The sequence below is a fragment of the Hyaena hyaena genome, unplaced genomic scaffold (genome assembly GCF_003009895.1).
Source record: "Hyaena hyaena isolate Hyena2069 unplaced genomic scaffold, ASM300989v1 scaffold_479, whole genome shotgun sequence".
Taxonomy (NCBI): Eukaryota; Metazoa; Chordata; class Mammalia; order Carnivora; family Hyaenidae; genus Hyaena; species Hyaena hyaena.
The window spans coordinates 1,445,832-1,469,703 of record NW_024081107.1 but is presented as its reverse complement, the minus strand read 5'-3'; positions in this window follow the sequence as shown (position 1 = coordinate 1,469,703).

The window sequence follows — 23,872 nt, the reverse complement described above, 5'->3', positions numbered from 1 at the left end:
CCCCAGTTTATTTGTCTGTGAAATGGGTATAATAATAGTGCCTATCTCATAGGCTCTTTGGAGCATTAAGTAAACATGTATACACATAAAGAACTCACGACTATGCCTGGCGTGTAGCTATTATAATAGAGGGGCAAGTCATGGAAAAAGCAAGAATGCAGGAAAAAATACGGATTTTCCAAAATAATGCTAGTTTAATTCATAAAGAGACCACATTATATGTAAATAGTATAAGGTTTATCAGCTATAGAAGAAGAATTTGCATTGTTTATAGAGAAAACCCTTAATGTTGTATATATTGCTAGCTGTGAGGAAAATGTTGCAAGATACTTGGTTTCATGTTTTTCTCTGTGACTTACTTGTAATAGAGACTTGTCTTGGGACTTAGTGGATGCATCCATAAAATAAGAATAAAAGCCTCATCCTCCTGAAGCACATAAAGTTTTTACTTTCTTTTGGAGGTCTAGTATGTGGGTTTCTTAAACTACGATTTGGTTAACAGATGGTGGAGGTTGGTAGGATAAAGCTGCAAATCATAACAATAACAATATACTGAAAAAGAGAGAGAAAAGATTAATATAAACCAACCTCTTCTCTAAACACCAAAATTCAGTGGCAGAGCCTGAATCCAGGCTGGTTTTAAATGCATGATTTTCCATCTTATTTGTAGATAATATGGTGTGGAGGTTTAGTGTATAGGCACTGAATTAGTGTATAATTCACTGACCTGAATTTAGATTCTGACTGGTAAACTAGTCAGGTTTCTTGTTCTCTTTGGGCTTCAAATGCCTATCTATAAAATGGGGATATTTGTGCCTAACTCACAGGGCTGTTTTAAGAATAAGAATGAAATAGTACATGTAAAAATGAGATAATACTTAGCGGAGTGACAGTACATTGTTAGTGCTCACTAAATGGTACCTGTTATAATAGTTACGATAATTCTCTATTTTGAAAGTATCAGTTTTCAAAATCATTAACTCTTCTTGGTCTTTGTGAACACATGTCTTTTTGAATGCTCTGCCTGGAGCTTACCTGTAAGAGCCCAAGATTTTGCGGAGGAAAGGTTTAAGTAGGAATAGGGAGTGGGATGGCAATGTCTTCTTTCCAAATCTGAACACATTTATTCAAGTGAAGTGTTGGTGGGGGATGGAGGACAGCCCAGAGGAGAAGGGAGGTGGGGGAGGCAGAATGGGAAGCCACATATGATAATGCAAACCACATTTCCTGGCTTGACCACTTAGTTTTTCCCCTTGGGAAATTTTTACTGGTATTTTGCCTTACTGTGAGTCTTTGCACTTCCTGTTATGAACTGGTTAAGAAGATAATTATACCATGGTTATGGGAAATGGTAATGAAATACATCTCACTACAGAGCAAGAAAACAAGACCTCTGCTATTTGGGAGAGACTGGAAAAGCAAGCCCCCCCTCCCCCCCCCCCGTAACATTTGTTACTCTTAAAAGTATAAATAATATTATTTTCAAAATTTTTGAAAAACACAGAAATGGAAGGGTTATTAAAATGACAAGTGTGCCCACCATTCAGTAATAATTCTATTAGCATTTTGTCATTTCCCCCTTTTTATCTCTTTCTGTGAATGAATATGTATTTATGCATATATTATGTATACAACATATGATATTTAACCATTTTATGTAATATTTAAACAAAACCTGAGTCAAAATACATATATAAAAATGTACATGCATACATAATTTTTCATCCTGCTTTCAGTTGTGTGGTAAAAATTTCTTCATAGAATTACAAAAGCTTTTCTTTCTTTTTTTAATGTCTATTTGTTTATTTTGAGGGAGAAAGAGAGAGAGAGAAAGAGAGAGCAGGGGAAGGACAGAGAGAGAGGGTGAGAGAGAGAATGCCAAGCAGGCTTTGTGTTGCCAGCCCAGAGCTTGATGCAGGGCTCTGTTTCACAGACTTTGAGGTCATGACCTGAGTCAGAATCAAGAGTTGGACACTCAATCATTTGAGCCACCTGGCACCCCAAATTATATACGTTTTTAAAGTACATATTTTGTTTTGTGTTTGTAATATAATTTATTTAGCCAGATTGGTAGTTAACATTATTTCCAATCTTTTATATTATAAATGAAGCTGTAATAAACACCCTTCCCCACAAATTCTTATGGATATATGTGGTTATTTCTTAGAGATAGATTTTTCCCCACATATATTAGGTTTCCCTACATGCTGTCAAGTTAACTTCTAGGAAGATGATGGCATGTTACAGGTTGGTAGCAGTATATAAAAGTTCTTATTTTACTTCCTAATTACAAAATTAACAAATTTTTTGAGGCTTGATTAGTTTGCTACGTAATAAGAAGTTTCTCATTGTTTCTGTAGTGTATTCATTCATGCACATGCATTGGGTTTTGGAAAAAAGTTGAGTTTCAAAGGATTGTTGTCTCTCTGTATTTCTTTCATTTGTTAATTTCTATTAATGTACTTTGACCATAAATGGTATATTTTTACTTATTCTCTTATACATACACTTGCATATGTATGTTTGTATTTGTGCCTCTCTTAAGGTTCCATCATAAATGTTACATTTCCCCCCTAGTTTTTTAATTTGTATTTGTATTTTGTTTATATTATTTGATATGACTTTTTCAAATTTGGTATATTCAACTCTATCAATATTTGGCTTTTTTAGTGCTTAGAAATTCTAAGGTCAACATATTGCCTTTCTTTTTTTAAATGTTTTTATTTATATCTGAGAGAGGGAGAGAGAGAACGAGAATGTGAGCAGGGGAGGGTCAGAGAGAGAGGGAGATACAGAATCCGAAGCAGACTCCAGGCTCTGAGCTAGCTGTCAGCACAGAGCCCGATGTGGGGCTCGAACCCACGAACCGTGAGATCATGACCTGAGCTGAAGGTGGACGCTTAACCGACTAAGCCACCCAGGCGCCCCATATATTGCTTTTCTTTAAAAAATCATTTTTGTGGTTTATTTTTATTTGTAAAATAAAACCATTTAATCCATCTTGAATTTGGTATAGGGTATAAGATTTTATACAAATTAACAATCTTTTTGCATAAATTTAAAGCTTTCTTTTTAATTTGTTTTGTTTTCTTTCTTTTCGATAAGAAACAAAGATTTCTCTAAGCCAAGAAAGACTGCTGAAGCAGAGCAATCTGTCTCCCAGCTGCTGCAGGCCATGTGAGGTGGGACAGAAAGGGTCAATCAGTGGCCCCTGGCTCTGGGGGAGTCTTAAACCACGGGCCAGTTTTGCTATAGCAGAGATGGCCTGTTTCTCTATTAAGAGAGAGGCGTTTAGACACTTATTCTCTCAAGGTTCCTAGTAAAGTCATAGAAGCAACAATCTTCTGTTGATTGAATTTTAACTTAATTTAATTTAATTTCCTTGGCAATCACAGATGGTGTCATCCAGCAGCTAGAGGCTAAAAAGGGGCACTCTACAAACCGAATGAAAACATATTGAGCTATAATCAGAAGCACAAGCAAATGGAAGCAAAAGTGTGATTATCAACAGTGAGTTGCTCTGTGGATTCCCAGTATAGCAAAAGGCCAGATTGGTCTCCATCAAGTGCTTTGTGTAAGTTTAAACAGTAACTGTGATGTCACCTAGGAAGATTCTTCTCAGGTTTAGCATCTATAAGGGAAGGTTCAAAAGTGTTAAACAAAACTGATGAAGAAAAGGTATTACAGTACTCTTAAATGAGTAGAATCAATAGAGTTAAAATTTCATTTGATTGGAAGCAACAGAAAAATTTTTAGTTGAGAGTAGAATTTTATCTCAGTCCAAATCACAGAGGGACAAACACCTTGGCTTCATTGACTGTGGTTTGTCTTATGAAAATATTTATTGCAAAAATTACTGTTTTTGACATTTGATATTTCATGTTGCCTGAAATTACAAGGCTCTCTGTGTCTGATGGAGAGATAAGGATGGATGGTAAGCGTCTCCTGCAAGGAGAAGGCACTCAGACTCCACTGCATTATACAGGACAGTCAGACCAGAGGGTGTTCTGAATCATCGTAGGACCTCTGCCTCCAGATGTGTTATTTATTCACCCAGTTAACAGCTGTAATCAGTAAAAGCTGATCATTTCCTGTAATCAGTAAAAGCTGATCAATCGTCCCTGATGAAGTTGGAGATAAGAGGTTTCTGGCCAGGGAAATGTCTGTGTCGTTTCTAATCTACCCACACAGCAGACTGGAAAGAAAGCAGCTACAATCTTCTGGAAAATAAAACTAAGCTCTTGCCCCAGCTGTTGTGGTTCTCTTTATGGCAGGGTGTGGAAGCTCAGGCCTGGGCCATTTTCTGATGTACTACTGATATGATGATACTCCTTCTGTCAGTCTTTGCTACAGATTTGGATGTTTCAAGCCATATTCACTGGGATATGAACTCGCTATTGTTCATTTTCTTCCAATTTTGGTGAATAAATGGTATGCTTTTACAAAAATTTGTTAAGACGTAAACCAGATAAGCAAGTGGATCTAAAGGTGGCTGTCAAATATCCCTTTCTAAAAATAGAAAACCAGCACTTTGAAATGCTCAAATTGTACTATTTTCTATACCCTTGTAACAGGTCAGGTGCCAAAGCTTGATGAACGAGATAGAATCGCACAATGGGATCAAAGGGACAGCCAGCCCAGTTTATTTCCAGAGGAAAAGCTTACCAGTACACAAAAGAGAAAAAAGGACTCGGCTTGAAACCAATTCTTTCCTGAAGTACAAATATAAGAGAAAGGACATCACCAGGAGCAGTTATCTCTATGGTTCTAGTAGTTGTGTGGCACAGGTCTGCTTATGAAAGAGTAAATTATTTGATGAACCAGGGGATCATAAGCAGCTCATCTGGATGAAAATAAAACTCTTACCAAAACTGTATCTTTAAAAATTATCTGGATAATTCAGGTGAAAGCAGCCTTTTCTCTCTTCTGAATTATTTAAGTAATTGATTAGGCCCATCTGCTGCTCTTCAGAGAACTCAAGGACCAAATGCTTTTCTGGCATCTCCTTTTCTGTTCTTCTCTTTTATATGACTTACTCCTGTCTAAATCAGGAGTTTCTGTGAATAATCACCTACCAGCTGTTATCGGTTCTATTTTCACCTGTTGTATTTGTAAATCAGTGCAATCCGAACCTGCTCGGGTAATATTCCCCAACTGGCTGAGAGTACCTACCTGATTGTTCAGCTGCAAGATTGTGCTATCATTGGCCACTTTAAAAGTTGTGATCTGCCTTTTGGGTATGTACAATCTAATTGGTGGTGCATAGAGAATTTTATTCACTAGAGAGAGCTTATTACAGGGCTGCTTGTCTTGACATATGAAAGTTCAGGAGTGTTTTCTGTGAATCTTCATGCATGGTGATTCTGGTCAGAATGGGCATTTGTTTTCAAGTGGTAACTCCAGTTTTCCCATAGGTTTTGTTTTTTGTTTTTTGTTTTTTTGCCTACTGGTTTTGGTCCTATTTCACATGATGGTGGAGCACTTCAAACTCAAGAAGGCAAATGGGAAATGGACAGGATCTGACTCTTGTGACAGTCTTCCCCTAGGGTGCCCCATCAGCTGAGAGTTAAGCCACAGTGCAAATATGTGAACCCATTCATGGAATGAATAATCCCCAGCTAAAATATCTCAGTGACATAGTGTTCATTTTAGTGTAATTTTCTAGCCAAAATTACAAGTAAGCTGTGTGAGTTACTTAAGCTGTTTACCTAAAAGGAAAGTCTCTAAGCATGAAACCCAAACCCTTGGGTTCAAGCCTCCTCTCTGATGATTATTAGGCTCATGACCTTGGATAAACCACATAATTCTTCTGCATCATGGGTTCTCTATCTATATAATGGGGATAATGGTATCTGCTAGACCTCCCTGGATTGTCATGAGATTTTAATGAGAACCTGAAAAACTCTTAGTGAGGTGTAAGTAAGGTGTATAACTATATACCAAAGGGGTAACTTGTTTAGAATAATAATGGGTATTGAGCACCTACTCTGTGTCAGGCATTGTTCTATTTTAAATATCTAGTTACTTATTTGACTGTCACCACAACCCCTGTGAGATGGGTACTATTATTGTTTGTTCCACTTTAGAGATGGAACCACTAAGGCTCAAACAGGTTAAGTAACTTGTCTTAGGTAAGCCAGCAGAGAAGTGGTTGAGCTCTGGAGTATCAGCTCTTAGCTTTTCTACCTATACTGCTTGTCTAGGATCAGGTGGCTTTGGTAAGTGGGTGTGGGTCTTTGAAAAATGCCACACTAGTCCTTGTTTTAGGTAAATTGGTTGTCTGATTTAGTCAAGAGAAATCTCTGTCAGGGGATGCTGAGGTGTCAGTCTTGTGGGACCACTGGACATGGTATGTGTTGCTGAGATCAGTGTACCCATCTGAGTCCCCCCCTCCACCTCCCTTCCAGCCTCTCACCCACCCTTCAGGCTCTGCCTAGAACCTGTTGGCAATAATGGCAAGGTTGTATGGGAAGTGGCAAGAACAGTTTAGAAGCCTCTGGGGCCACTTCACTAGTCTTCCTCTATTTAATCCTTTTTCTTGATTTTTAAGATTTATTCAGTCATGATTATTGCCTCCTGTGTGAGCAGAAATTGAAATATTGTTCTGCACTTCATGTTAGTGTATACTGCCTTCCTTTGTCTTCTGGAGTTTTGTGGCAATTCTTCCTGATCAAATCTATTCCTTCCTTTTAAAAAAAATTTTTTTTTGTTTATTTATTATTGAGACAGAGAGAAACAGAGCATTAATGTGGGAGGGGCAGAGAGAGAGGGAGACACAGAATCTGAAGCAGGCTCCAGGCTCTGAGCTGTCAGCACAGAGCCCTATGCAGGGCTTGAATCCACAAACCGTGAGATCATGACCTGAGCCTAAGTCAGATAGTGAACTGACTGAGCCACCCAGGTACCCCAAATCTATGCCTTCCTGTTAGGGGCTTATCAATTCAAGTGCAGAATTCCCAATAATTGACTCTCGTTGGTCTGTTTTTCTTAGAGGGAACAAACAAATCATCAGGAATTTTGAAGCCATGTTGCCTTGCTACTTGCTGTGCATGATGAAATTTCACATGATAAATCATGAGATCCTGGCAAGATTCTGTTGTTTACCAGTGAATTTTGATTTGGCTGTAGAGCAGTGGGAAGTGCAAACACAATTAAGTTTGAAAATTATTCAAGAATCATTTTAATGCTCTCAGGAGATTACTCTGCTAACCCAAATGGATTTCTTTACCCTATCAGAATTTAACCACTTCAAGGAAGGTTTTGATTGGAAAGAAGATATAAATTCTTTTAGACTGAAACCATTGTGAACTGACATAAATTATTGGATAGCTGCTCACATTTGCTTAATGCTTTGGAAAGACAGAAAAGGATATACAAGATTTTAAATTTCATATTATGTGTTATCTAAAAACTTAACTTGGTTTACTTTATGAAGGCTTTACCTCATTATAAAAATAATAATGAATAATAATAGCTACTATTTATGAGCTACCTTCTCTGTATTAGGCACTTTATATAACCTCTGCTAGTCCTCCTGGCCATTTTTACAAGGTAGAGACTATAATTTTTTAATTTTACATATGATAAAAGTTTGTTGTACTCTCAGAGAAGTAAGTAGCTTGCCCACGGTCATGGAGCTGATCATCAGTAGAGCTGGAATTTAGATCCTGGACAATGTAACTCTAACCTGAAAGCACCTCAGATCTGCTGGCACCTAAGAAGAAATGGGAAGGCATAGAACTTCTGTTTCATCCCTTCTCTGACATCACTAGTTAGTAAGTCTGAAATCACAGCCCCAGCCTGTGCTGGCCAAGTGCACCTAGGATTAGCCAGAGATTTTAAAGGAACTCAAGAGAGAATTCCAGAATATGTTCCTTTCATTCTGGATTAGTAAGTAAACAGGTATTTGTCCCTTTGAAGGATGGGATAGCAGAGCATAATGGTTAGGAGCTTAGGTTTGGAGTTACCAAGATTTGGTTCTCATCCCAGCCTTACTAATCTGGGCATATTTCTTATCTGCTCTGCATTTCAGTTCTTCAGTTGTAACTGGTGCATAATAATTGTATACCATTTAAGTAGATTAAATGAAAGGTTGTAGGTAAAGCGTTTAACATAATGTTTGGCATGTAGTGGGTTTATCATTGTCATTTATTATTATTGTTATATGTTGCTCGGGAGGGAGAAAAAGCTAACAGTTGGCAGAGGTCATTTCTATTGCTCTGTTTATAGCTTTATTCACATCTTTTCCTTGTTTCTCCCATGTACCAAAAACCCTTAAATAGTTAACTCTGGAAAGCTGCATATCTTTGTAGAAGAGTAAAGTGGATTTTAACTTGTATATGTGTTACTTTTACCAAATACTCTCATGTGCATACCATATCATGTAATCTTCACAATGATACCGGATAACCTACAAACCGGTATCATGTTCCCATTTTCATTGACGAGGAAGCCTGGGATCCATTCAAACATTCATTTATGACTGCATCACTATCTAATGGCAGAATCAAAACTTGCTTCTTGGTCTTCAGACTCTACTTCTAGGATTCTCTTTAGGACAAGAAGACAGGGTTTTGTGGAACCCCTAGATGTCTGGTAATACCATCCAGTATAATGATAACAAGCATTCTTGTTGCACTTACTGTGGTAAACACTTTATACACATGATCTGATTTGGTCCTCAGCACAGCCTAGGCAGTAGATATTACTGTATATATTTCTGCAGTGAGTAAACTGGAGTTTGGGAAGCTAGGTAGCCTCCCATCACATGTTACATGAATGTGGAGCTGTTTGTCTTCAACACTGAGGTCTTACAGTGCAGCACCCCATCTGGTGTAATTCCTTCTGGAATGAATAAATCTATAGGTCTAGGTAAGGAATGACCACTGAAGTGGCCGTGAGACCTCCAAGCCTATCTAGGCTTCTGGGGGTATGATTGCTTTCTTGGAGTGGGGCCCAGCTTGCTCTCTCAAATTGGAACACATGAAGCCCTAGGGGCATGGTTTGGGAGCTGGAGGCTCAGAGAATAACATGGAGATATGGGGAAATCTGTTCTTTTTATATTAAAACCAATGTAGGAGGAGTGTAGAATAAGATGCTAAATTTACATGAATGTTAAATGGAAATGTTACATGAAGGAGACTTCAACTACATTTTGGGCTGGTTTTGTTTCTGAACCCCCTAGGGACGTGAGGTTATTGGCTACTGTTATCAGGCACTTTGGTGGGAAAGTTCTACAAATCCTGACTCAGGCAGTGCGATACAATCTACTTCCTACTCTGGCAAATGATAAACGTGAAGATCACTGAGCTACGATTGCTTTTTGCAACTCATTGCAGCAAGAAGCTGTTGGCCATTGATTAGCAATGGGCACATTTTTCACCAAAGGCTTTGCCCTCCCCTTGCTCTGTTAATCCTGTTTGCAAGCATTTCCCCACAGAGATCGCTACTTCCTAATAATGAATAAGCTCGCAGTAGTGAGTTCAAACTGGCAAATTGCCACCAGACATTTATTAGCTCTGGATTAATGGATCAAGGCTCAAACTTTCTAGTTAAAAGAACAAGACAAGCCCTCAGGATTCAGGACTCTAAAAATAAATCCCCATTCACTTGGTTATTGCCATTTCCTACAGTCCTAGGAGCTAGTTTTTTCTCCCCTTTCCCTCCCTTATAGAGTTTGATTTGTAAGTAAAGCCATGAGAAAGACTTATTTTTCAACTATTTTGGAACAGAGAAAATTTTCAACCCCAGAAAATGTCCTCATTGTGGTCTGGGGAATTTGGAACAGGCTGATGTTCTGACAGAACTTACTGTGTATAGTGTAGTACACTGGTGTGTGTTAGGAGACTAACATGGCCACTACATCATATGTTTGAGAGAGCAAGAGGAGTCAAGGTGGGCAGTCTGGAAAAGAAACAACTCCAGGGTTATGTGAGTTGTCTGAAGATTGCGGACAGGCTACCCTGCAGAAGAAGATCACTCCTATTCTTAGTGCTCCAGGCAGCTGAACAGGAACCACCAGGCAGGAGCCCTGGAAGACAGATTTTGATGCACACAGAAAATGAAGACAGAGAATAGTCAAAGATACTCAAAGTTAAAATGGCTACTTTGGGAAGCATTTGCTCCTCATTCTCAAAGGGAAAAAGGGATGGAAGGAGAAGCTTACCTTAAGGAGAACATGCTATGAGCTGGGACTTTCCTAGATCATTTCTTTTCATCTGCTTAATGCCATTGCATACTTCATGCTGTCACTTACATTGTTCACAGAAGAAAAACCCTCTAAAAGCTGCAGTGGGAATGACTGATGAAAGAGATAAGCAGGTTCATTGGGGGAGAGGGAGTGGCTGCGTGATGGGGGAAGGGAGGGTGACCATGCGGCATTTCAAGTTTTTAAAATGTCTAGGTTAGTTAGTAGGGATAACTGTTGGCAGCTTAAGTGACATAGAGTTGAAGGATATTGCTCATATTGGAGTGACCAAATAGCTATGGGCCAGGGTCATCTGTGTTGATGCTTAAGCCATCAAAAGAGATACAGAGAAATACAAGAACTAACAAATATTGATGAAGGTGTGGAGAAGAGGGAACGCTCATGCCCTATTGATGAGAATGCAAACTGGTGCAACCACTGTAGAAAATAGTATAGAATTGCCTCAAAAACTTAAACATAAAATACCATATGATCCAGTAATTCCAACACTAGGTTTTTACCCAAGAAAAAAACCAAATGTCCATCAACAGATAAATGGATAAAGAAGATGTGCTATGTATATATAATGGAATATTACTAAAACATAAAAAATAATGAGATTTTGCCATTTGCTACAAGATGGATGGACCTGCGAGTAGTATGCTAAGTGAATTAAGTCAGAAAAAGGCAAATACCATATAATTTCACTTATATGTGTAATCTAAAAAACAAAACAAATGAGCAAACAAACAAAATAAAAAGACTCTTAAATACAGAGAACAAACTGATGGTTGCAGGAGGGGATGGGTGGAGGATTAAGAGGTACAGACTTTCAGTTATAAAATAAATAAATTATGGCAATGAAAGTAAAGCATAGGGAATATAGTCAATAATACTGTGATAATGTATGGTGACATATGGTGACTACACTTACCATGGTGAGCATTGAGTAATGTATAGAATTACCAAATTGATGTGTTGTACACCTGAGACTAGTATAACCTTGTATGTTAATTATACCTCAGAAACAAGAAAGATACAGAGAATTATGAGATTTAGAATCATAAGGGAGAAAGTACAATCACTATCCTGAAGCTTTCAAGATGGAGAGAAAGAAGTGGATGGTGTTGGGCTTTAGAAGAGGAGAGATTATTGATTTGGGAGAGAAACAATGATCTGAAAGCTGCCCCAGGAGTTCAGTAACAAGCTGTTATCCTCCCACCAATATTCTAAACATTAATTGTCTGAATGTTTTTGCCTAGAGTTAGTGGGGGCAAAAAAGGAGAAAAGAATGTAAGTTTTGTCATCAGGGGTTCTGCATTCTGATTGAATAGAAAAGACATACTCATGCAGCAAAGAATGGGGCTTTTAGGTTTAGAGGAGCCTTTTGTACCTTTGAGTTTGGGCCTTGAAAGAGTTAGCCAAGGATGAGGCAGATGGACATTGAAATTAAGGATCCCTTAAGAATTCTGCTGGAGCTTGAGCAATACCACCAAAGGGGCAATTGTAATATGTACTCAGAACTTGGTATGTGAATTTTGTAGAGCACAGGGAACTGAATTCATGAGTAACATGAGGAGAATTGAGCCTTACTCAAATGAAGCTGAGAATCCTGAATTTAACCTTGATTCTGTGGTATTGGTCCCCAAATGAAGGGAAAAAAAAGATGAAAAGATCATACTCAAAGAATAATTGCTTGTTAGGGTGAAACTGAAAGGGAAATTCGTCTTCTGTCAGTGTTTTAGCTGCTACTTCATGGCAGATGATTTCAGATCTGTATTATTAATGCCCACATTTCCCTCTCACCTTCACTAGCTGTTTTAATGGTACCCACCTTACCAAGTCAAGTGCCAGAATTGTTGTTATGCTTCCTCATAACTATTCCTCCCATGGTTATACTATCCTCAGCAGTGCTATCATGTCTGAAACTCTTTAAGAGTGAATCACCTGAGGTGATTCTCAAACTCACTTCCTTCTTCCGTTTGGCATTTAATGATTGAATATTCTGTGTCAAGCAATGTGTAGGGGAAACCAAGTTGAAGTCTTGGTTCCTGCCCTAGAGAAGCTCATGAGAAAGACAGAAACAAAGAGACATATACAGATAGTTTTGGGGACAGGAGACCTCTGGCATGAGGGAGGCAGGAAAGGCTACCTGAAGGTGACACCCAGAGCTGAGGGTGAAGAGTTGAGTAGGAGCTAAAAGGGGAGAAGGGAGGATCATTTCAAAAGGAAGGAAATGTACATACAAAGCACAGAGATGAGAAAGATGACTATATTGCTGGAGCATCAGGTGAGCCTGGGAGTCTTTAGAAACAAGGCTGGCCAGGTATCCCTCACCTAGAGATTCTACCCTGATAATATTATCTACTTTCCCAGATATTATCTTGACAGAGATGGATCATATTATCACTGAGGCCACCCAGAAACACATGTGTAACTAATTTCTATGCCTATTTTTAAAGTAATCTCTACACCCAACATGGATTTCGAACTTACAACCCCAACATCAAGAGTCCCATGCTGTACTGAGCCAGCCAGGCTCTGCTGTAGCTCATTCTAATTTTTAGTTCTTGCAATACCAAATAAAGTCACTGAAGAGAGTCCCAAATCTGTTTGAATTACATATAACTTCCCATTATTGTTTTAAGGCCCTTTGTTGAAAATGCCTCGCCTCCTTACTCTGTTTATTATCTAGCTGTTAGCATGATTCCAACTTGGTGGGGGGAAGGAGTGGACCTTGATGAGAACAACATCCTATTCATGACACCACACCTGCAGCATCTACCGCCCTGCTCTCACCCAGGATGTTGATTGTCCTTCCTTCAGGCCAACCATGCTCATCCTTTCCTTCCAATCCTGTGGAGATTCCTGTCTTTTATTAACTACTTCTGCCTAGAATTTGTCACTGGTCTTGGATTTTATTTTGTTGAGGATTGATTTTTAGAAAATTCAAAAGGGAACTTTTTTTGCTTTTTTTAAAATGCAGAAGAAAATATCCATATTTTTCAGTGTTACTTATGTAATATTCACATAGAAAACTCCTCCAGGAATATTTGTCTCTCTTGATTAAGTAGTATACTTTAAAAAAAATCAGGTCATGTGAACGATTTATCCTTTTCCTTTATTTTCTTTCTAGAAGCTCAGATCTAACTTTGATGTTTAACTGTAGTGACTATATTCACCGAAGTTTTTGGTATAACTATTTCCTCCCTTCCCTTTTACAAGATATGAAAAAATATTTAGTTTTCCTTTTTTTTTGTTTTTTTTTATAGTGAAATGCCTCAGCTTACTTTTTTTCCCTTCCTTCCTTCCTTCCTTTAACAGTTATTTATTGTACTAGCTCTGGGGGGCAGGTCTGGAGGGTAAGGTTCACATTTGAGTTCTATACAACCAGAATCATTAATAATGATAAATACTACCTTTTATGTTGCATCTGTCTTATGACAAATGTAATACTAGGTAATTTGCATATGCTGTTTCATTAATTATGCCAAGAAATAAGACAGGTTTAGTGAGAAGATGGGAAGTGTTATTAGGCACATGACAGGTCTGCAAAGCCTCATTTTATTTTATTTTATTTTTATTTTTTTAATCTTTTATTCTTTTAATATGGTGTCTTTTTTAAATTTAATAATTTTTTTTTACACATAGTTTATTGTCAAATTGGTTTCCACATAACACCCAGTGCTCATCCCCACAAGTGCCCTCCTCCATGCCCATCCCCTCGCCCACATCCATCAGTCCTCAGTTTTTGTCAGCATTCAAGAGTCTCTCATGGTTTGCCTCTCTCCCTCTCCCCCACCATTTCCCCCCCTCTTCTCCCTCATGGTCCTCAGCTAAGTTCCTTCTAATCCTCCTAATGTGCAAACATGTAATATTTGTCTTTCTCTGCCTGACTTATTTCGCTCAGCATAACACCCTCAAGGTCCATCCATGTTGCTACACATGGCCAGATTTCATTGTTTCTCATTGCCATGTAGCATTCCATGGTATAGATAAACCACATCTTCTTGATCCATTCGTCCGTTGATGGACACTTAGGCTCTTTGCATGTTTTGGCTATTGTGGAGAGTGCTGCTATGAACATTGGGGTACACGTGCTCGTATGCATCAGCATTTCTGTATCCCTTGGGTAAATTCCTAGCAGTGCTATTGCTGGGTCCTAGGGGAGTTCTATTGTGAGTTTCCTGAGGAACCTCCACACTGTTTTCCAGAGGGGCTGTACCCGTTTACATTCCCACCAACAGTGTAGGAGGGTGCCCGTTTCTCCACATCCTCGTCAGCATCTAGAGTCCTCTGATTTGCTCATTTTAGTCACTCTGACTGGTGTGAGGTGGTATCTCAGTGTGGTTTTGATTTGTATTTCCCTGATGAGGAGGGATGCTGAGGATCGTTTCATGAGTCTGTTGGCCATCTGGATGTCCTCTTTGGAGAAGTGTCTGCTTGTATCTTCTGACCATTTCTTCACTGGGTTGTTTGTTTTTCGGGTGTGGAGTTTGGTGAGTTCCTTATAGATTTTGGATATTAACCCTTTGTCTGATATGTCATTTGCAACTATCTTTTCCCATTCCATTGGTTGCCTTATTAGTTTTGTGGGTTGTTTCCTTTGCTGTGCAGAAGCTTTTAATCTTGATGAGGTCCCAATCGTTTATTTTTGCTCTTGATTCCCTTGCTTTGGGGGATGTGTCCAGTAAGAAGTTGCTGCGGTGGAGGCCAAGGACGTTGTTTCCTGGTTTCTTCTCTAGGGTTTTGATGTTTCTCTGTCTAGGTTCAAGTTCTTTATCCATTTTGAGTTTATTTTTGTGCATGCTGTGAGAAAATGATCTACTTTCATTCTTCTGCATGTTGCTGTCCAATTCTCCCAACACCATCTGTTAAAAAGGCTGTCATTTTCCATTGGATATTCTTTCCTGCTTTGTCAAAGATTAGTTGGTTGTATACTTTTGGGTCCACTTCTGAGTTCTCAATTCTGTTCCATTGGTCTATGTGTCTGTTTTTGTGCCAATACCATACTGTCTTGATGATGACAGCTTTGTAGTAGAGGTGCAAAGCCTCATTTTAAAGGAGTTGACTGGGCTGAGGGATGAGGAGATATGTCATGGATGGGAACAGGGATGACATATATAATGGCATCAGATCACTCAAGGGTCTGATCTACAGAGAGAGGTTCAGTGTAATTGTGTTGAGATTGCTGTAACGTGACTGGCAAGAGATGGCACTGATGCAGGTTGGAGTTGGATAGTCAAATAATTTGTAATCCAAACTAAATAATATATCTCTAAAGAGTCATTAGAAGCTTTTTAAAAGGAGATTATTATTTAAAAAAAAGATGATGATGATGATGATGATATTGATGATAGTGATGATGATGATGGTTTTTAGGATTACATTTCAGGCAACAATGAGAAGCACAGGTTGGAGAAGGGAGGACATAGTGGCACAGAATGGATGACACAGACCTGATGAAAAATGATGCTGTGGCAATGGGGATGTCAAGAAGGGGAGGGATTTAAAACAGTGATTGAGATAAGAATGGCAGAATTTGGTATTTTATCAAATATAGAAGGTAAGGAAGAGGGAAGTTTGAAGATAACTTCAAGTTTCCCATATGCCTTGAAGGTATGTGAGTCATAGTAGGGTCTCAGTAAGTGTTTGTTGAATAAGCTAATGAAATCATTATCATTCATAAAGAAGAGAAGGTTTGGGACCAGCCAAGCTGAAGGTGTCTTCTAGATATCTAGGGGAGAGATCTGGATGATCGACTATAAATTACAATGATTCCATAAGTAGTTTTTTCAAAAATAAACTCAAAATGGATGAAAGACCTAAATGTGAGACTGGAAACCATCAAAACCTTAGAGGAGAACACAGGCAATAACCTCTTTGACCTCAGCTGCAGCAACTTCTTACTCAACATGTCTCTGAAGGCAAGGGAAATAAAAACAAAAATGAACTATTGGGACCTCATGAAGATAGAAATGAACTATTGGGACTTCATCTGCACAGCAAAGGAAACAATCAGCAAAACTAAAAAGCAACTGATGGAATGCGAAGAGGTATTTGTAAATAACATATCAGATAAAGGGTTAATATCACTTATAAAGAACTTATCAAACTCAACCCAAAAAACAAACAATCCAATGAAGAAATGGGCAGCAAACATGAATAGACAGTTTTCCAAAGAAGACATCCGGATGGCCAACAAACACATGAAAAAACGCTCAATATCACTCATCATCAGAGAAATACAAATCAAAGCTACATTGAGATGCACCTCACACTTGTCACAGTGGCTAAAATTAACAACTCAGGAAACAACAGATGCTGGTGAGGTTGTGGAGAAATGGGAACCCTCTTGCACTGTTGGTGGAAATGCAAACTGGTACAACTGCTCTGGAAAACAGTGTGGAGGCTCCTCAAAAAAATTAAAAATAGAATTGCCCTACAACCCTGCAATAGCTCTACTAGGAATTTATACCAAGGATACAGGAATGCTGATTCATAGGGGCACATGTACCCCAATGTTCATAGCAGCACTTTCAACATTAGCCAAATCATGGAAAGAGCCCAAATGCCCACCAATGGATGAATGTATAAAGAAGATGTGGTTTATATATATAATGGAATACTACTTGTCAAAGGGAAAGAATGAAATTCTGCCATTTTCAACAACATGGATAGAACTGGAGGGTATTATGCTAAGTGAAATAAATCAGTCAGAAAAAGGCAGATATATGTTTTCACTCATATGTGGGACTTGAGAAACTTATCAGAAGATCATGGGGGAAGGGAAGGGGAAAAATGGTTTCAAACAGAGAGGGAGGCAAACCCCTAAGAGAACCTAGTTTGTCAGAGGTTCCCCATTTATTCCAAACTGGAGCTGTATTTTAAGCCACACAAGCTCACTCTCAGAGTCCTTGTGCTTTTCCCAAGCAAAGCTCCCTCTGCTACCCAGAGCCAGTGAACTAGCTGAGCAAGAAGTCTGTTGTGGCCCACACTAGAATTCTGTTGACTGAGTCTCATTGACAAGTTTCTGTGAATGCTGTCAAAAGACATTTTTGTAGTAAGTCTGACAAAAAAAGTAAAAGAGAATGGCCAAAGCTTCAGGAGTGGGGCAATTATAATTTATTTTTGCAATTATATATAGAGAGACAAAAAATTGCTGATTGAACTATGAAGCAGACTGAGGATAAAGTTTGTTTGCATATTTTTTAGAATAATGAGATTTTAGAGTTGGAAGATCTCTAATTACAGAGACATAACTGAGTGATTCAGAAAGAGAAAACGTGGAAAGGGAATATGTGCAACAAAGTATCCATGGAAGGAAAAGCAGCCTTAAATGAGTTGCCTGTCTAAATAGTTTACTTTTGAGCAGAGAGAGAAGGTGTTGACAGCTCATTAAATATGAGCACTGAGTTGGTTTCTGCTCCAGTGTGTGCATTGAGGGGTACAGGTAAGGTTAAAAATGTCCCAACTGGTGCAACACAGGTAAAATGCCTGGGACATACTAATGCCCAGCATACTTCTTCTGAATCCCAAAGCATTTATGAGGCAAGGAGGGCATAACAATTATTATGCTCAAAACTGGAAGGCAGGCAACAGAAGTAAAAAAGAAAAGTTTTTTGGGAGCTTATGTAGAAGGGGAAGTTTGTATTCCCAAATGCTGAAAGGCCCAGTTCTAGGATCAGTGCTTGGAAGTCACAGGAAGCTAGATTTTAGCTCTATTGTATACTGAACTTTGTAACACAAGATGCTGTTCAGCAAAGAAGCAAACTACCTGCATAATGAACTTCCTATAATTAGAACTGTGCAAATTGCATTGGAGGAACACATTTCATAATTTTTTTATATCATACTTCGTACTTGAATGCCTTCTCTGGAAGATACAGAGAGGTTAAGTAACAGCTAAAGTCATAAGCAGTAGAGTAGAGATTTAAACCTACACAATATAACTCTATAGTTTTTTCTCTTAACTTCTATGCCATGCTGCTTTCCCAAAGGAGAAGGATCCAACAGTATTAATTAAACTTAATAAAACCATAGAAAGCAATTTTGAACCTCGGTATATATTTGAACAAAAGTTTAAAAATGTACTATGATTTCCACCCTATATTCTATATACTCGATGCTGTAAATCAAGTACGAGTTTTGTAAAACACTTCTTAGGGCCATATTTAGAGTATCTATATCATAAGTGGAATGGTCTGTTTTTGCAGAAAAGTGAGAAAAATCTGCCACCTATTGTCTACAGTAGTAGAAATTCTAAATCTAAAATCTATTTAGAAGTCAGAGTATCAAGAATACATTTCCCCCATTAATTTGTTCAGTTAACTCAGCAAATATTTATTGAGAACTTTCTATGTGCTAGGCAGTGTTGTAGGCATCAGGAATGTAGAAGGAACAAAATGACAAATATCTCTGCCTGCCTGTAGTTTAGAGTTCAGGGAGACGTAAATATTAAATACAACAAATGAAAACTTATAAGGTATATCAGAAGATAATAGGATAATAGATATGGAGACTGGGATGGTCATTATAGGCCTCACTGAGAAGGTGACAGTTGAGTAAAGACTAGAGGGAGGTGTGGAAATAAGCTGGCTGTGTGGGTGTCTGGATAATGCCAGGCAGAAGGAACAGCCAGTACAAAGGCTTTGAGGTGGAAGTACATTTGGTGTGTTTGAGAAACAGCAGGGAGTCTACTGTGGCTATAGCAGAGTGAATGCATGGGGCAGTGGTAGGAGATGAGGTGAGATGTATAATTGGGCCCAAATCATTCAGGGTCTTGTAAACCATTTTAAGGACAATTTTTACTTTGAGTGAAACAGGGAGTCATTAGAGGGTTTTGAGCAGAAAAGTAACATGATCTCTTTCTGGTTGCTGTGTTGAGAATAGACTATGGGGTGCAAGAATAGAAGCAGTTAGAGGGTTATTACAGTAATTCAGGAAGGATGATAGTGGCCCCCAAGGTGAAGAGTTAGAAGTAGCCATATTGTGGATATACTATGAGGCCAAAAACATTTCCTGACAAACTGGAAAAGGTAGAGCAGGAGAGAAGAGGAGTCAAGAATGATGCCAAGGACGAAGTGTAGTCAGCATTGTTAAGTGGAGGAATAAGATCACCAGGAGTTTGTTTTTAGACATCTTGATGTCAGAGTGTCTATTAGTTCAAGCAGACAGTTGATTATTGAGTCTGGAATTCAGAAAAAGTCTGGTAGTTGTTGGCAGATAGATAGTATGAAAAGACATGGGATCTGATGATATCAATAAAGAAGTGAGGGTAGCTAAATAGTAGAAAAGAACCCAGTAACTTCATTAAAAATTTGGGGAGGGTGCCTAGGTGCTCAGTTGTTTAAGTATTCAACTCTTGATTTCTGCTCAGATCATGATCTTGTCGTTCTGAGATTGAGCCCCTCATCAAACTCTGCACTGAGGATGGAGCCTTTTCGAGATTCTGTCTCCCTATGCCCCTCCCCCCCACTCACATACCATTTTTCTCTCTTTCAAAAAAAAAAAAAAAAAAAAAGGGAGAATTGAGGAGGAGCCACCAGTGAGCAGGAGGAAAACCCCGAATGTAGTATTCTGAAAACCAAGTGAGTATAACATATCAAGAAGGAGAAAGTTAACTAACTATGTGAAATACCAGTGACAGGTCAGGATGACCACTGGATTTATCAATGTGGAAATTATTAGTGACTTTGACAAAATTATAGAAAGAAACTATGCTTAATGGTAACAGAGGCAGGCAAGACTATTTTATTTAACCCTGAATGAATTTGCACTACAGCTATGCTACTTACAGCCATAGCTCTCAAGGAAAATATGCTTAGCAATACCATGATTTATTGCCCATCTGCTGTATACTCAGCATTCCGTGGAGCACTGTTGAGGGGGTTCAAGATTTGTGGTTAATATTGCACCATACAATGGAGACTTAGGAGGAGGAATGACATTGAAAATGGAAAGCTAGAGGGATGTGAGGATGTGAACTCTCATCAGAGTTGAGAAGAAAGGAACCCAACCCTAGCTCTCCTGCTTATGAAGAACAATATATCTGGGAAGATAATGAAGACTAAAGATATATTTTCCTGCATTCTTATGCACTTGTCCCTCCAAGTAAATATATTTAAGCAGCGAATGGACAAGCTTAATGAAACTTATAGCCTCATGATGATCTTGTGTAAGTCACTATTGGCTTGATTATGTTTTATTGGTGTGGTTAAAACCACATGTCATGCATGGCTCAGGGTTGAGAGCTGGTGGGAATACTAGAACAAGACAGACCAGGATAGGGAAGCATGGCAGACTCACAGAGGAGACAGGTGTCCATATAGTTGCTTATTAGGAGATATTCTGAGGAGAAAATCCAAGCAGGCATTTTAGGCCATGTTAGGAAGCTCTGGTATTAGGCAAAAGCAAACATTTTTGAAAAAACTAAAGATAATAAATGGCATATTGAGTATTTCTCATGTAGCAAGCATTATACTAAATATTTTAATACATTTATACTTAATATTATTAATCCTATGAAATAGGTATTATTAATATTTCCATTTTTATAGGAGTAAATTCAAGCATCAAATGATTTAAGTACATGACTTTTTTTTTAATATTTTTATTTATTTCTAGAAGAGAGAGAGAGACAGTGTGAGCAGGGGAGAGTCAGAGAGAGAGGGAGATACAGACTCTGAAATAGGCTCCAGGCTCTGAGCTGGCAGTCAGCACAGAGCCCGACGCAGGGCTCAAACCGACGAACCACGAGATCATGACCTAAGCGAAAGTCGGACACTTAACCGACTAAGCCACCCAGGCGCCCCTAAGTACATGACTATTAAGGGTAGAGTCAAAACTCAAACCCAGGTAATTTGATTTCAGGTGATCTGCAGTCTTACCACTATATCATACTGCCTAACAATTAGCTGCTGTAGTTTGGCCAAATACCAACCAAATACTCTCATAACATTATTTGAATATTCTAATAGATCTTATTTGTTTTTTGCAAAAGAGGAAACAGAGGTCAAATGCCTCATGCTAGGTCACACAGTGGATAAAGAGGCCGAGTGGACCTTCAAACAGTACCAGTCTGGCTAAAAGCTTGCAGTGGACTTTCTATGACAGTGGGTTGCTTCCAACAAAAGAACTGATTTTCACGTTTCAGACAGGGATTGGCCTGCAGGCGGCCCTGTCTACAGAAATTGGTGGCTTAGTATGAATGACAGAGCCTTTAAAATGAGCCTGACCTGAGCATAAGTCCCTAAGCCATCCCTTCCTAAATACTTGCTCTTGGGCACTTTAATCTTATTGGGCCTCTAGGAACTTCTTTTGAAGATAAGAATAAAATATTTACATCCTAAGGTTTTTGTATAGATTAATTGAGCGTGGTGAGAATCTATATAGTAAAAGTTTCCTCAATGGTGGTGGATGTACTTATTTTACAGCCAAATTGTTATTGTATTCCTGTAGAGGTGACCACAGCATTCACATTCCAGACAATAGCAAAGGTTCAGAATAAACTTTTGGAGCTCTCTGGAACATCCTTCCTTGTAACTGAACTTGATGTAGTAATTGCTGTACTTTCTAGTGTCTTGTATTCAATATTTTCAAATTTTTTAAAAATATAGTTTATTGTCTAGTTGGTTTCCATATAACACCCAGTGCTCAGCTCAACACATGCCCTCCTCCGTGCCCATCACCCTTATCCCCCTCTCCCCCAACCCCATCAAGCCTTAGTTTGTTCTCAGTATTTGAGTCTCTTATGGTTTGCCTCCCTCCCTCTCAACTATTTTTTCCCCTTCCCTTCCCCTTCCCTATACTCCTTTGTTAAGTTTCTCCTGTTCCACATATGAGTGAAATCATATGGTTATCTATTTTTCTCTTCCTGACTTATTTCATTTAGCATAATACCCTCAAGTTCCATCCACGTTGCTACAAATATCTTTAAATTTCAAATGCTAAGAATGGGAACAAATATTACATTCTTTGATAAAAAAAGAGAAAGTCTTTTCGTTGTTTTGCTTTTCTGAAGGCCTTTTGTTTCAAAATATGCAAATCATTTGCCCTGGGAGACTCCAAAGTATGATTACTGACTCAGTGAGTTAAATATCAATTGATGGTTTTTGTAACCAGTCTCTAATTGATCAAAAATTATGGGTTTCAATATCATAGAGGAATATGATCTCCCTACTAAGCAGTGTTAATTTGGTCTATGTGGGAGACTGGGGAATTAGTAATTCCATAGAGAAAATCTTCTGGAAGTCACAACATAGTTGCACTCGAGTCAGTATGGACAAGCAAGGGATTTATGGAAAGAGATAATGCTTCCCTCTTCTAAAGGGCAAATAGGAAGGCTTTGTTCCACTATTGTCACAATATTTACTGAGAAATTCTCAATGCAAAATGTTGGATGATAGCTGTAGGATAAAGATTAGTAGTATGGAAATTTTCATGTTGTGACAGCTTCATGAGCTTGGAAAAAACTCTATACTTCTGGGAAATTCAGTTTCCTCATATGTAAAAACAGTTTTATAACACACTAATAGCCAACATTTAACAACTGCTTATGTTATACCAGAAACTGTGCCAAACACTTTATATGTATTAATGGTTTAAGCTTATAATAACCCAATGAGACAGATCCATTTTCATCCCCATTTTAGTCATTTAAATCCCAAATCTAGTACTCTTTCCTGCAGCATATTTAAATTCCAGGAGATGAAGGGGACACAGAATTGCTTCATCCAGAAAATATTCTAGGGCTTTCAAGTGATTATGTTTTCTTATTTTAGCATTGGTGCCCTTCCTCACTTTGGTGCTTCTAGTAGAGGGTCGTAAGCAGGTTCTAGTCCTTGCATTTTAGTTTTTCTATTTATGCTGAGATAGTTTATTTTTTATTCAATGTGCATTTGAATAATGGCTATAGTGCTGTTTCTTTTTAGTGTGTACTTTTTTACATAATCAACAAATAAGCTGAATTTTAGAGATTGTGGCTTACACCTCAAATTCTGTTATCTTTCCTCTGCAATTTAAGGGTTTACGTTTTAGCTTGCAAATTGAGAATTCTATTTTCCTTAATTAACAAATAGAAAATGAAATGTATCCATTTCCCACACTGAAATCTTTTAAACCAGGTTTTAAAAATTAAAAATTAATTTTTAATTGCCTCTAACTTGCCCTGCTTTTCTTTCTTGTGCCTCAGGTACCCACCAGGGTCTCTGTTCCCTCCTTTGCATGCCCCATAGTGTCTTCTCCTCTTTATAAATATTATAAATTTTCTTCCTTTCTCATTAATCTTTTCTAATAAGGATTTTTGCTTTGAGTGAGGGTGTGTGACTGCATTCTATGTGATCAAATATGGATAGACGTAATGTGCACCATTTCTATATTTCTGGGTCTGGCCTCTAAAATTCCACCAGATCCTTCCCTCTTCCTTCTTCCTGGATTTGGAGCACCCAGAAGAGAATCCTGAGGTGTAGACTGAAGGAGAATAGATCACTCACTCACTGCATGAAGCACCCTCCCACCCCACCCCCCACAACCTACAATGGACTGGGCATGAAAGAGACTTGATCTTTTATTAAGTTAAACAACTGAGATTTGAGGGATTATTGCAGCACCTACCGTTACTTATCCTGATTAGTACACTGATGTGGAATCCAGGCATGTGGGTGGGCAAGTTTGTCTTACGGTTTT